This window comes from Rhinolophus hipposideros, assembly GCF_964194185.1.
Source record: "Rhinolophus hipposideros genome assembly, chromosome: X".
Lineage (NCBI taxonomy): Eukaryota > Metazoa > Chordata > Mammalia > Chiroptera > Rhinolophidae > Rhinolophus > Rhinolophus hipposideros.
The window spans coordinates 104,242,010-104,258,100 of NC_138046.1; positions in this window are offsets into that span (position 1 = coordinate 104,242,010).

Genomic DNA, 16,091 nt, shown 5'->3' on the forward strand with positions numbered 1-16,091 from the left:
TAAATAAGTTCTCTACTAAGGTTATTGATGGTATTCTGACTTGAAACTATTTATGACTCAATCTTAGCAGTCAGTAACTAGGAAATCGAATATAGACAGTTGCTTGATGGTAGGAGCTATCTCCAAGCCTCTGGCACAGAGGGTTAGGTGAAAAAAAGACTACTGATATGAATGAATGATTAAATGACTGAATAGATAAGAAGGAATGATGTAGAAGACAAGGCAGCATGTGGAAGGTAAATGGCAATGTCACAGCTGAGGGCAGGTAGAAATGACGTGTTGCCCTAGTTCTGGAGTAACAAGCTATTTCAGAAGACTAAGAAGGGGGTCTGCTGGACTCCTTGACTTCTTCGTCCAGGTATTCTGATCAACGTGCATTGAAGGGGAGGAGGAGCAGTTCCTGAAATTAGAACTTGACCGAGTCTAGGCAATGGGCCGAAGGTATTTGTATACTAGCAACCCGGGAAAGAATGTCCTAGGTGATCCTGAACTGAGAGTATCCTGAGGAGGGGGCTCTCAGATCTTGGATTTCTTGAGAGTTGAGGGTGTCTGGATAGATATGAAGCTGTGCTGTGTGGGTGTATGTTTATAATAACAAATGAGGCAGTCTGTATACTGAGTGGATAAATAACAGAAAATAGCTCTAGCTTCAACCTGGACAGCTATTAGGAAAATACGTACAGAAATGTATATGGTACGTTTCCATAAACAGTTTATTTTCCTTTTTTTCCTGTTCCTTGAATTTCTATAATTTGTATTTTATATATGCCAATATTCCAAACTCCCCCCCTCCTTTTTTTCACCTCCCCCACACACACTCCGGATCAAACTGTTCTTTCTCAGTCTAGTTGTGTAGGACACAGCTCCCTGGCCCATGCTGGTATTATGAGCCTTGCCCTCCCCTCACAGCAGCTCACAGCAGCACACAGCAGCAGCCCATGGCAGCACCCGGCAGCCCACGCCAACCCTGGGCTGCTCAGGGCAGCCCAGCTCCAGGGAGAGCTGTTGTTCACAATCTTAGCTGTAGAGGGCGCAGCTCACTGACCCATGTGGGAATGAACCCGCAACCCTGCTGCTCAGAGCTTGCGCTCTAACCAACTGAGCCATCCGGCCACCCCCAAGCATTTTTTTAAGACTGTTTTTTAGAGCAGTTATAGGTTTATAGCAAAATTAAGCAGAAGGTACAGAGACTTTCCATTTACTCTTCTCCTCCGCCACATGCTCATTTTAGTTTCCACTTTATTATTTTTAATATATAAGCAAAATATTTACTATAATGCGCAAAATCTCAAATAAGCAAAAAGGTAGGGGCAGGACATTTTTTTCAAATAACATATTTTCAAGATAACTACTGGTAATTTTTGGTGACTACCCTAATGTAGATAAACATTTTTCTTAATATTTTAAAAAATTTATTGGGGTGACATTGGTTAATAAAATTTTATAGATTTCAAGTGTACAATTCTATAATACGTCATCTGTATATTGCATTGTGTGTCACCACCCAGAGTCAAATCTCTTCATAACCTTGCTTATAATGTAATTAAGTGGAAAATAACTTTTCTCATACACTATTTTATTTTTAAAATATTTGCTTTCTTTTGTAGAAAAGGTAACACATACACACAATATGAGTTTCAAAAATTACCAAAGGGAATACAGCTTCTTCCATACCCTTCCAGAGATAATACATGTATTTAGAACTATATACAGAGGGTGCCAAAAAGAAAGGAAAAAACTGTACTAAAATTGACTGATATATACCAATAACAAAAGATGAATACAAGTCATGTGCATACATGTTCTTGGCACCCCCAGTATAGATGTATTTTCCCCACAAAAATTATTCAACATCTTGTTTTTTTAGTTACAATAGATCTTGAAAATCTATTACATTTCAGTTCACTGAAATTTTCAATACTTTTGCTAGGTATCACGAACTATTAAAGTCGAAGATGTCTTTTTTTTGAGTAACAGCAATTAAGACAATTAAAACAATTAAAGAGAAGCTAATGCCTTTTGAGTGATACTCAGAACTGCTAATATCACGAGGCACAGAGAATGGAGATTAGGCAAAGAGCAAGAACTATGGAGTGGATGGTAGAAAACTGGCCAGAAGCTGAGGAATGGTGGGGAAGGAGTTACTCATTTCTAGTTGGGGAGAGAGGAAGCTGGGGAGAATGGGAGTGGCTGAGGTCAGTGACTAGAGATAAAAAGGGAAAGAGAGATTCACAGAGAAGGAACAAGGACTAGTGAAATCCTGAAGAATCTCTGGTTTTGTTCCACTTTGTATGTGGAAAGGGGAGACATCTGCCGAGCAGCAGTCCGCAGTTTGTGCTTCACAGCACATCGCCATGGCTGTCCTAGTTGGTTCTCCTGCCTCTTGCAATCCCTGACGTGATGGAACTCTCAAGGCCAGTGTGGGCCTGCTTTGTGTGACTCTGCCTGAGATGACTTTTTTACTATGGCTGGGACAGATGCCAGGAGGGCGTCAACTTCCCGTCTCGAGACTCTTTTCCTGCTCTCCCAGGGGATCCAGGACCATCATTCAGTACCTTCACCAGCATAGCACTAGAGTTTCAGCTTTTCAGAGATCCTCTGCTCTTTGCCTAGAGGTGGAAGTCTTGGAGAATTAATGGCTGCTCCCTGCTTTCTAAGGGAACAGGTTTACAGGTTTTCTGGCAACCTTCTGAGGGACCCAGGCTATACTTGGTGTTATAATTCCTAGGCTGGGGTGGGGATTTCTACTTACCTCCAGTGGATAGCCCTCAAGTTGGATCAATGGATTGTCCTCCTTTGTGAAAGTAGGGACTTTGTTTTGTAGAATGCCCCAAACAGTTCTTAGGCTCTGTTTCAAAAAATATTTTGAGTAGAGATAATGTGTAGAAATAATAAATGACTAGATAGAAATGTAATTAGGTTCCCAGGTGAGCACAGAAAAGTTAATTTAAGCAGAATGGAGGTGGAGTCTATGTTAAGAGCAGTATAGATCAGAACCACTAGGTGTAGCAATACTTCTAGGGGAAATGTCTTCAGAGGCTCCTGGATCCCTTGAGGCAATTCTAAATGGGATGGTAGATCCTTCCAGTTTCAAGCTCTAGGTGGAGTCCACCTGGGCAGGGATTGGGAATTCTAGGATTGGGAAATCAGAATTGAGACTCTACTGGGGAGTGGGAAGGCTTTAGGAGGGAGGAACCCATATTGGGTTTGGAGCTGAAGGGCTGGAGTGGGCCTGAGGGGCTGGAGTTGATAAGCCTGGGGAAAGGAAGGTTCCTGTGGGGAGGATGGTAGGTTATCTCTTCCTTTCTCATCTGTACCATTGGGAAGGTTCCTGAGTATGATAAGCAGAGACCGAAAACGTCAGTAGGGGAGGAACAAGTGAAAGAGAGAGGAGGAGGAATGGCAGCTAAAATGTTTGGAGTCCTTAGTTATAGAACAGGGTTTTCTCTTCCCTGCTTTCTTGCTAGTAGATGCTGTTGCCCACCGAGGGAGGGTTTTCCTGCCCTTAAAGTCCCTTCTCTTTCTTGCAGAGACCCTCCACCCTGCTTTGGCCTGAGAAAGGCAAAAAGGTGCAAGCAGAACTTGGGAAGGTAGACTGAGAAAAGATGAAGGTGTGGCAGGGAAGTAGAGTCAGAGTCGACATTAGGGTCTGCAGTTGGTGAGGGGGAGGGGCAGGGGCAAAAAAAGGAACTCTGAGGACAGGAAAGCTAAGTAACCTCTCTGTGTCCAGAGGGAGGCAGTTTCTTGAATACACATGGAAGGACCAAGTGGGGATCCTGTTTGCATTTTTCTGAAAATCATACATAAAAATGAATAACCTTCCTTTCTAGATGAGGAGTCTCTCATTGGCTGGGGAAATGGAGTTCCACTTAGGAAAAAGAGCTCTTGACTTGGAAGTTAACCTATAAATACATTTTAGTGGACTAGGTAACAATACCCCTACCTTATTTTTAGAAAAAGGAAATATACCCCAAGGCGACTAATTCTTGTGGTAGTAGATGGTAAAGGAAATGGTTCTATTGTCACACGCATGATTGTTCCAGTGCCCTAGTCTTCTCCAGGAACAGGTGTGCTCTTCGACGGGTGTCTGTCATATGTTCAGATGACACAGACCACATCATTTTCCCATCTGCAAACTGAGCCACCACATCCGGATCTTGAAAATCTGAAATGTAAACTGAACTATGCTCCTTTTAGGACTCTATTCTTCGTGGTTTATGTGAATTAACTTCTTGCCTAAATTTCCACACACTTAAGAACATTTTCCTACACATGCTTTTGCCTCTCCTTGAGGAAATGAAACAAACAAACCAAGACCTTTTGATCGCACGACATTTTACGTATATGCAAGCAGGCAAAAGTGTCCGTTTCATGTATTTAAGTACTTTTTATTCAAGTAATAATTACAAGTATGCCATATACAGAGGATGCCAAAAATGTATATACATTTTAAGAAAGGAAAAACTATTAAAATTGTAATACTCAATATATACCGATAACAAAAGATGAATACAAGTTATATGTATACATTTTTTGGCACCCCTAGTATATATATAATTCTAAGTTTCTCATTAGTGTTTTGAATTAGGGGACATTTTAACAAAACATTTTTTTAAATATTTATTATTTTTTATTAGTTTAACAAAAACAGTTTTGAAGTTACTCTCCTTGGGTTAAAATCCTAGCTCCCTAGTTATTAGCTCTGTGTCCTTGGGAAAGCTAAGTAACCTCTCTGGTGTCTTTTTCCTCATGTGTAAAATAGGGCTAATAAGGGCCCTGTGGGGAGCATTAGATGAGTTAATACATTTAAGGTTCTGAGAACAGATTTTAGTGTACAATAAGTGCTCATTAAGTCTTAGTAGTTGTTACTGAAACCCAAAGTAATTCAACCAAGGAAAACGACTTGGTGTAGTGGCAACAGAAGTTGTCCCACCCAACTTCCCCACTAATACTGCTCTGTTCTTTTAGGTTAGCACGTCTCAAAGTATGGTTCCTACGACCTTTTCAGGAAGTCTATGAGGTCAAAACCATTTTCATAAGAATACCAAGATGCTATTTGCCTTTTTCACTGCATCCATATTTGCACCGATGGTGCAAAAGCAATAAAAAAAAAGCTGCCTCCTTAGCACAAATCAAGGCAGTGGCATCAAATTCTACTAGTAGTCATTTAATTCTTTTTTTTTTTTTTTTTTTTTTTTGAGAGCCCACTGGCCCATGTGGGAATCGAACCGGCAGCCTTCGGAGTTAGGAGCATGGAGCTCTAACCGCCTGTGCCACCCGGCCGGCCCCGTCATTTAATTCTTCATCACTACACAATCACAATTTAAAAATGCCTATGTAATTTAAGAATGCCCTTGATGAAGCAGCAAATAATATTTTATTAAATCTTGACCCTTGAGTATGCTTTAAAAATATTATCTGTAATGAAATGTGAAGTATGTACAAAGCACTTTTGCTGCATATTGAGGTAAAATTAATGCCTCCAGGAAAAGCACTTGGTGACTAAGTAGAAAGCAGAACTACCGTGTTTCCCTGAAAATAAGACCTAGCCAGACAATCAGCTCTAATGCATCTTTTGGAGCAAAAATTAAATTATATCATATCATATCATATCATATCATATCATATCATACTATATCATGTTAAAGACCCGGTCTTATTTTACTATAATATAATACTGGGTCTTATATTAATTTTTGCTTCAAAAGACGCATTAGAGCTGATTGTCCGGCTAGGTCTTATTTTCAAGGAAACAGGGTAGTAGATTTTCTCACAAAACACCATTTTTACTTGAAAGAACAATGGACAAACTATTGCTATCCGGACTTGCAATTTTGGCAGACATCTTTTTGAAAATGAATAAAAAAAAAAAATTTAAAAAAAAAAAGGGGGCTGGCCCCGTGGCTCAGGTGGTTAGAGCTCTGTGCTCCTAACTCCGAAGGCTGCCGTTCGATTCCCACAGGGGCCAGTGGGCTCTCAACCACAAGGTTGCGGGTTCAACTCCTTGAGTCCCGCAAGAGATGGTGGGCTCCGCCCCCTGCAACTAAGATTGAACACAGCACCTTGAGCTGAGCTGCCGCTGAGCTCCCGGATGGCTCAGTTGGTTGCAGCGCATCCTCTCAACTACAAGGTTGCCGGTTCGACTCCCACAAGGGATGATGGGCTGTGCTTTCTGCAACTAGCAACGGCAACTGAACCTGGAGTTGAGATGCGCCCTCCACAACTAAGACTGAAAGGACAACAACTTGACTTGGGAAAAAGTCCTGGAAGTACACACTGTTCCCCAATAAAGTCCTGTACCCCTTAAAAAAATTTAAAAAAAAATGAAAATGAAGGGAGTCTTTCACTTTGAGGAAAACTATTGACAGTGTATGTAGTCAGCAATAAAATTTAAGTTTTCAAATGCAAAATTAAAATTTTTGGAAATACTTGATCCACTATTATGATTTTGACAGCTTCCCAACACTTAAAGATTTTTCCGATGAGTGGTCATGACATTAACAAAAGTAATTTTTTTGATATTATAGAATATGAAATGTGTCAGCATTTGGAAGGGCTGCATAACTCAGTGAATCAATGTTTTTTCAAATGGCCAATGCATGATGTTACAAAATCTTGCATGAGTAAAAGATACATTCAAAATATAGGGTAGACCAATGAATTTTAATGTAACACAGCATGATAAGTTCATTGATATGGTTTAAGATTCCACATTACAGACAACCTGTAAGAAATTACCACTTATTGAGTTTTGGTGTTGTGTCAAAGAAGAATATCCACAGTTATCTGAAAAGCTTATTAAATACTCTTCTGGGGGTGGGCCCAGTGGCTCAGGATTAGAGCACTGTGCTCCTAACTCCGGGATCGCCAGTTCGATTCCCACATGGGCCAGTGAGCTGCACCCTCTACAGCTAAGATTGTGAACAACAGCTCTCCCTGGAGCCGGGCGGCTGTGAGCAGCCAGAGGTTGGCGTGGGCTGCTGTGTGCTACTGTGTGCTGCCATGAGTGGCCGGCAGGCAGTGTGAGTGGTCAGCAATCAGTGTGAACTGCCATGTGTGCTGCTATGAACAGCCGGTGGCCAGCGTGAGTGACCAGCAGCCGGCGAGAGCTGCTGTGAGTGGGTGACCGACCGACTGCCTCACCTGGGGGAAACATTGTACCATTCTCTTCCCAACCTCCTCATTCTTTTTTCTGTTTGACATTCAATATTATTTTATATTAGTTGCAGATGTATAACATAGTGGTTAGACATTTATATAAAAAATTATCCCCCTGACTAGTCTAGTACCCACCGTGCACTATACATAGTTATTACCATATTATTTACTATATTCCCTATGCTTCGCTTTATATCCCTGTGACTATTTTGTAACTATCAGTTTGTACTTCTTACTCCTTCTTTTACACTCTGCCCACCAATATCCCTCCCCTCTGGCAACTCTGTTTATTATCTGTATCTGAGTTTGTTTCTGTTTTGTTTGTTTGTTTATTTTCTTCTTTAGATTCCACTTATAAGTGAGATTATATGGTATTTATTTTTCTCAGTCTGACTCATTTCACTTAGCATAATATCCTCTAGGTCTATTCATGTTGTTGCAGATGGTAAGATTTCATTCTTTTTTATGGCAGAGTAATACTGCATGGTATAAATACACCACAGTTTCTTTACCCAATCATCTATTGATGGGCAGTTATGTTGCTTCCATATCTTGGCTACTGTAAATAATGTTGCATTTTTTAAAAAAGTCAACAACTTTTATTATCCTTCACATATTTCATAGATAAGATAGGTCAGGCGGAATGAAAAACAATGTAGGATTGAACACATTGCTCCGTTTATATTGGGGGAGCAGGCTCCCCCCAATGTCAGGCAGAGCAGCTGTACTTGTCTGATGCTCCTTCACAGATGCAGCCCTGGGCAGACCGGGCAGCTCTTCTTGCAGGAGGTGTGTCTGTGGTCTTTGCATTTATAGGAACCAGTGCGGGTGCAGGATCCAGTGGGGCAGGAGCAGTTGGGGTCCATTTCGAGCAGAGTTGAGGCAGGAGGTCCAAAGCAAGAGGCAAAGAGGCACCTGTGTTAGTGTAAGGTGTGGGCCCAGCTTCCTCGTTCTTGATGGCAGGCTAGCTAAGGTGTGAGTTGTTAACATAGTCATTACTCAGCTAAACTCAACCCACAGAGTTTGGAGTACACATCTTAAAAGTTCCCCTGGGAAATTACCTTTTAATGTGAGATTTTGCATGCAGAAATGACTTTAAAATTTAAAGGAATAAAGACAAAGTGGTTAATTATTTGACAAGATACTATTCTTGTATGGAGGAACTTTTCTCTCATGCCACTCAAGTTTCATGCAGTGTTGTGGGAAGTCACTTTATAAATCTGGGTTGGGCGAGTGGATTCTGCATAGGCAGTTGACTCCTCAGCCCAAGACCTATGTCAGAGGACTGGCAAGAACCAGTTTTTCTTGATTGTCTTGAAGCCAGGATAAAAACTTTGTAAAGGCAACAGTTTAATTTCCTTGTAAATTGTAAGAAGGCAGATAGATCCAAGGAGTGGTTCAAATGGATTACCTTAGATTCCAGTCTATAAAGTGGTTCATAGGAATCACAGTGGAGAAATGAAACTTGCCTGAAGAGAATACACCCTCAAATGCCTACTTTTTATCTTTGGGTAAAACAGGAAGAAGACTCTTCTAGTATTAAATAGTAATTTCCTGTCTGCAGCACAGTCATTCTTTTTCCTGGTCAGAGAAATAAAGAAATCACTCAACTACGAGTAAGTGGAGGTAGAGATTGAGACTTAGTATTAATAGTTTTTATGTGTTAAATGTCTAATTCCTTGCTCATAATAAATGCTCAATAATAGTAGTGATCACTTGTCTAGAGCTCAGTGTTAAAAATGTACAAAAGTATTAATAATTCTATACCAAATTTCTTTAATGTATCTTGTGTTCAATAAAGCTTACACCAAAAATTTGTAAAAACCTGTAAGAAAACCTTAGTTCTGCCAGAAAAGATAACTATAAAGCTGAAAATAATTTTTTTTCTCTGGGGAGTGGAAATGAGGGGGCTAGAGGAGGAGACTTTTCCCTTTATAGCTCTCTAGTATTACATATTTTTAAACCATGAACAGCTAGTTTATAGACATTTTTCAAATGACAAATTTAAATTTTGAATTACATAATCATACAAGTGCAGATCTTGAAGGGACCTTGGAGACCCCGCTCTCCCCATCAACACTAACTCTCAGAATAGTTCCAACTTTTTCTTCACTATTATTTACAAGCAGCAGTTGTTGGAATGCCCACAATTCTCATCTTCTGTCAAGAGGTAGAGTCTTTTGAACATGGATTGGCCATGTGATTTGCTTTGACCAATGTGATTTGCTTTGATCAATGGGATATTAGCAAATGTAACACAAGTAGAGGCTTGAAAAACACTGGTTCACTGGGACCTGTCACCTTGGTGCCCTTGTCACTTGTCTAGTCTGTTGATGATGACAGACAAGGGTCCATTCTTCCTCATTGCTCTAGCCAAGCACTATGTTAGACATATTAGCAAGGCCATTGGGGTCAATCAGCTCCTAGTTGACCACAGACACATGAGCAATCCCAGGTGAGATCAGCCCAGGCTGGCCCAGACCAGAACCCGCCTACAGAATTGTGAACTAAATAAATGGTTGTTATTTTATTTTTTTATTTTATTTATTTTATTTTATTTTATTTTATTTTATTTTATTTTATTTTATTATTTTATTTTATTTTATTTTTCCCCTCTCCCCCCCAACTGAGTCAAGCCGTTGTTTTCAGTCTAGTCTTGGAGGACGCAACTCACTGGCCCGTGTTGGTATTATTAGCATTGCGCTCTACCCAGCTGAGCCAGTTGGTGGGTCGCTAGCCACTGCCGGCTGCTCACAGCAGCTCACCTCCAGGTCGAATGGTTGTTCACAATCTTAGCTGTAGAGAGTGCAGCTCACTGGCCCATGTGAGAATCGAACCCGTGACAGTGGTGTTAGGAACACAGCGCTCCAACCACGTGAGCCACCTGGCTGCGCAATGATTGTTATTTTAAACCACAAAGTTTTGGTATGGTTTATTCTGTAGCAATGGTAACTGGGTAGTCTCCAAATTAGGAATTCTCTGCTCTAGTCAAATAGGTCCATTCAATCCCCATGACAAACCGTTGTTCATACACCTTTGTTCATACTCTTTCCCTAAAATGAACTGTGTTCCTTGTCTTCTTCACTCTTCACCCAACACCTATCACTTTTTATTGAAGGTATATTCATTTTCTCCACTTCTCCATGACCAAGGGCTTTCTTTTCTAAACTCTTGAATATGCTTTATATCCATTAAGCATGACAGTGCCAATTTTTAAATTGTATTGGAAATATTTTTGTAGTTTACCACAACAGAAATTAATGAGAGTTAATTCAAAGTAATTTTACAGAAATATGTTGTTGATTAATTTTTCCTTTCCATTTTTACTACTATTTAACTCAATAATCTACACTTCTTTGATACTTGCACAATACTTAAAAACTGCTATGTATCTTTTTATGTGTATATCAAATTCCTGCCATTAGGCTACTATTGACCTCCAAAGGGTAGAAACTCTTCCTCATCTCCTCATCTTTCTCTTAAAGTGCTCTGTACAGGACTTTGCATATAATAACATAGAGAAGAGTGTTCTGGCTTTTTTTTGTCTTTTGTCTTTTGTCTTTTGGAGTTAAAAAAAAACACCTGGGTCCAAATTCCTGGCATCTACTACTGGTAGCTGTGTGAATGTGGGCAAAACAATCAACTTTTCTGAAAGCCAAACTTGCCTTCTTTAAAAAACATCATATTTGATAGGGTTACTTTGAGGATTAAATGACATAAATCAAACTTTCTAGTAAGCGCTGCAGACACAGTAGGTATGCTCTACATAAAAACTTTTGCTATGAATAATGCCTCATGTTAAGATGCAGAACACAGGTGCCTTAAGATCCTGGCAACTCAAAGGGTGGTCCTATGCAGATGGACAACATTGTCATCCCCTGGGAGACTGCTAGAAATGTAGAATGTCAGGCCACGCACCAAACCTACTGAATGTGGATGTTAACAATCCTCCCAGGCGATTCCTATGTCTGTCAAAGTAAAGCCAAGAGATCTGTAAATTGATTTGACACGATATCTGGGCAATTAAGCACGCATATCCACTGGATTAGATTCTCATCTAGTCTCATTATTTGATGGGAATTTCTGATAAGGAACCCACCAAAGAAAGCTTGCATACTATGCACATCACAGTAATTCCTCCAAGAGAGTTGATAGAAAAGATTTCTTTATTTTCTAAACTTCAAAATCAATGAATTGAGTTCTACTAAGTGTGAATGCAGAGGGACTTGTGAGTTTAAAACTTATCTTGAAAAGTTTTTTTGGGGCCAGCCCGGTAGCTCAGGCGGTTAGAGCTCCGTGCTCCTAACTCCGAAGGCTGCCAGTTCGATTCCCACATGGACCAGTGGGCTCTCAACCACAAGGTTGCCAGTTCAACTCCTCGATTCCCGCAAGGGATGGTGGGCAGCGCCCCCTGCAACGGCGACTGGACCTGGAGCTGAGCTGCACCCTCCACAACTAAGACTGAAACCACAACAACTTGAAGCTGAACGGCACCCTCCACAACTAAGATGGAAAGGACAACAACTTGACTTGGAAAAAAGTCCTGGAAGTACACACTGTTCCCCAATAAAGTCCTGTTAAAAGAAAAGTTTTTCCCCCCCCCCATTAGCCTCAAAAATCTTTCTTTTCATCCCTAAGAATTAAAGAGCAAGGGAAAGAGTTACAAAGAATAGACATTTCTTTGTTGTTGTAAATGTTGTACCTGGAAATAGAAGTTGTTTGAACACAGCTAGCTCTTGAATCTATAATACAATGTATACATCGCATGAATTTTACTCTATAGGGACAGGAACCAAAGGAGGGTTTGATGTGGCCAGTAAGAGATAATGATGACAAAGTTCTACCCCAGAAGCCTCTCCACAAAGGGAAGAAATCTGGAGACTTAAGGGTTCGATGGCACTATTTTCACTTCCCTGTTGATTTGTGAAATAATGTTATTCAGACTGAAGTTCTAGTTTCTTCTCCCTAGGTCTCATGGGTCCCTGGCTGCTTTTATAAACATGAGTCAGTACAATGGCATGGTAAAAATAGAATCAGGGGGAAAAAAACTAAGAAGAAGCATTGCAAAGAGAATTTGAAGTTTTAAAAATCTAGAACTTTCTCTGAGGTGCTAGAAACTTCTACTTGGCTTTGGAGTACATAGTCCTTCTTTCTTCAGAAATCTACTCAAATTGTACAATCTGCTGGGGTTAGAGTTCACAAAGATTATGCAGGTTTAATTTTTCTAGTCCCTTTTACCTTTGGGCTACAAACTAAGAACTGTTCGATTGGCTCTCATGAAGGATTCTATGAACTTCTAACAACTGCTTGGTGACAAAAATTAAAGTTTTCATTAAAAGCATGGGTGTAGAGCACTTTCTAAACTGCTTGGGACTTTTGCCCTCCAGAGCCACTGTCCTAAATCAGTCAGCCTGGGAGAGAAAGATGCATTTAAGGAGCCTATCACCTTTGGATTTGAAGTTTTATTATGTTCAATCTTTGTACTACAGCTCAGATTATCTAAAAATGCAGAGACAAAGATGGTAAGGAGAATGGAATTCATCTGATACCAAAATCCAATTTTAACCAATCAATTTAATATATATTTTTCATCTAATTTAGTATTTTAGGGGGGCATGAATAAGAAAGGATACTAATAGATCCAACTTTCCCTTTGCCTTCCTTCTTTTAAGTCTGAAAGGCAGACAAAAGAAAGGATAATGAGATAGACAGATTTAGGATAAAAACTGATGCATGAAAATTGAGATTGGTTGAAAATTGATTACTTGGTTGAGTCTTTAGCCTCCTGGTCTTAAAAGAAGTAAATTATTATAAGGCTAAAGCAGAGTTCATGCAAACACTCATTTGCATGAGCTGCAAAGAATAGGTAAACAAACAACATCAGTAAAATGGAAATTCTCAGTTGCTCAACTAAGGAACATAACAAGTTTTTTTCTCTTTCAAGACCAACTTATGATAGAGGAAGTGAAGTATCTTGCCTTGAGGAGGAAGTGTCTTTGTTCCTAAGACCTGAACATCAGATTGAGGGGAGAGAGACTTAATAGAGAAAAATATAAAAACTAGGAAAGAGGGGCAGAAATGTGAAAAATCGGCAAAAAGAAGCAAGAACTTGTAGCAAAACTCTATCAAGCATTTCCAGGGGTAATTTATTTTAGAGTTAATGATAGAGATTTCAATTTTGGTGTTAGGGATTTTTGCTCGATTATTAAGAAGGAGAATATCAAGTAATAGCAAAGACTGACAAATTAGAAAGCAGAAACCAAAATAATTCATGGTATTGCTACTGCATTTCCCCAAAAATAAGACCTAGCTGGACCATCAGCTCTAATGCATCTTTTGTAGCAAAAATTAATATAAGACCCTGATCTGTTTTGCATAACATTTTCAGGGTCAGTATGTGCCCATATGACAGTACAGATTGACCTCATAATACAATATAATGTAAATATTAAAATAAGCCCGGGTCTTATATTACATAAAAAGATATTAATTTTTGCTCCAAAAGACGTATTAGAGCTGATAATCCAGCTAGATCTTATTTTCGGGGAAACAGTAATTCCTTAGGCATTCAGGTATTTGCCTTCTTACCTTTGAATAATGCCAACTACAGGGTAATGGACAAGGATCAGCTATTCTATACACTATACGTGGCCTTAAAACGAAGCATGTGGGATAAATTCAATTTGTCCCTTTAATTTATATCATATTTCAATTTTGAATTATTTTTCAACTATAAGAATTTCAAAATGCTTCAAAACCTTTACGAATGCAGTAACCATATTATTTGATGCCAAAATGAAAATCTCTCTGAGGTGGAAAATGGGAGTTATTCAAGAGCAAACAGTATATAATACAATCAATTATATTCTAAATAACAAAACCTCTAGTGCACAACAAGCTATTACAGCTTCATAAAAATTCAGAATGTTGCATTTAATAAAGCAATTATAATCTATCATCCCATCCTCAAGATAAGCAGTACTGCCCCAGAGCTTACCTTATGGATTTTTTTGGTATAAACTAGACCTACTGAAGTACAACCAAGAATTTTAAATGTCATATTAATTTTACTCTATGGAATATGCAACATGTTCCTAAACTCTAATATGTTCAAGTTAATTTTTATAGAATATCAATTAAAATTAATCTTCTGCAAAGGAAATGCATTAAAATTTTATATATAATACTGTAATTGTGTCTGCAGGAAATAGTGATTATAAAAATGACTGAGATAAACTGAAAAATGAATATGAGAAAATAGAATTGTTTTTAAAGTTATACATTATTGTGAGAAAAACTTTATTTTTATACCATTATGTACTGTCATATAGGCACTATGGCTATTGTTTTGCTCATTTTTCCCAGAGCCACAAATCATATTCAGTCATAAGCTATTTTGGTTTATTGAGTCAACTTGGCAGGCATTGGTGACTAATTGTAGAGATTAGGGATAAGATAGAATTAGAGAAGACTTCAACATACTGAGCTTGGGTAATACTATAAAGTTAAGGATATGAATTTTGGGATCAAAAAATTAAATAAAAAATTACGTGAGCCTTATTTATATGAAGCAGTCAAATATCCATAAATGAGAATCTGAAGATCATAGGAGAGAGACGTCAATCTAGAGATACAGATTCACAGGCCATCCAAAGGTAGGTATGGCAAATGATGAGCTCATCAAGAAAAGATACTAGGGGTAAAAAAGCAAAAATTTCAGTTCTAGGAAATAGAAGGTTGATAGGAAACTAATGAAAAAGCTTAAAAAGGAGAAAGTGGGGAGGTAGGAGAATTAATAGCAATGTGCAATGACACAAAATCCACTGGGTGGTGGTAGGGAGACCTTCCTAAAGAAAGGGCTCATCAATAGAGAATTGGGTAAACACCTTATTACTGGAACATTCATGCATTGGAAGTCTATGCAGTTATTAAAAAGGATGAGGTCAATCTGTACTGTCATATGGACACATACGGACCCTGAAAATGTTATACAAAACAGATCAGGGCCAAAAAGCATATGTAGTATCCTAGCATATGTATACAAAAAAAGATATAATCTTTGGATTGATGCACAAGAAACTGACAATTGCAATTGTCTCTGGGGAGGGGACCTGAGAACTGAAGATCAGATAGGGAGAGAGGTTTAATTTTCACTACATACCTTTTGTACCATTTACACTTTTTTTTTTTTTACCACATACACAGAAGTTTAAAAATAAACTTTTGAAAAAGAAGAGAATAGTGAACAGTGTCAAATACTGTAGAAATGTCAAAGAAGTTATAGACTGAGATAAATGTCATTAGACTTGATGATTAAGAGGCCTGGTAACTTTCAGAAACTAGGTTCAGTTGAGTCATTTGATATTGAGGGAGAAAACCATATTGAAAGGGGCTGGAGAGTATACTTCAGAAAGACAGAGGATTTATCCTGAAATAGTTGAGGTTTGATGGAACAAATTTATGAACTGATCAGTTTTGCATATGAGCATATGTGCATATACATATATATGTTTAATATATACACATATACATTTCTGTAGTTATGAGAAAGGCAATAATGGAATTGGAAACTGGAAAGTAGGATGTGACAGAAAGAGAAACTGTTGAGGAATTTGAGAGTGCTGGCAAGAGCATTTGAAGGTGAGTAGAGGGTGGACAGGATGGAGAAAATCTGCTGAGGATTGGGAGTGAGCTAAGTATGGATGACATCATAATGGAAATAGCTTGAAGAAGTTTTGACACCAGGAGAGGTAACTGAATAATATGAATGCTATCCATTTAGAGGTACATAAATCAAGGGAATAACTTTCTACTTACTATCCAGCAGACTGATAGAAAATCATATTATAAGATTTCAGCTACAAAAGAATATAATTCTGTTTTATTATAGTCAACAAAGAGAAAGCAGTTTAAAGCCAACTTCATAAGCTCAG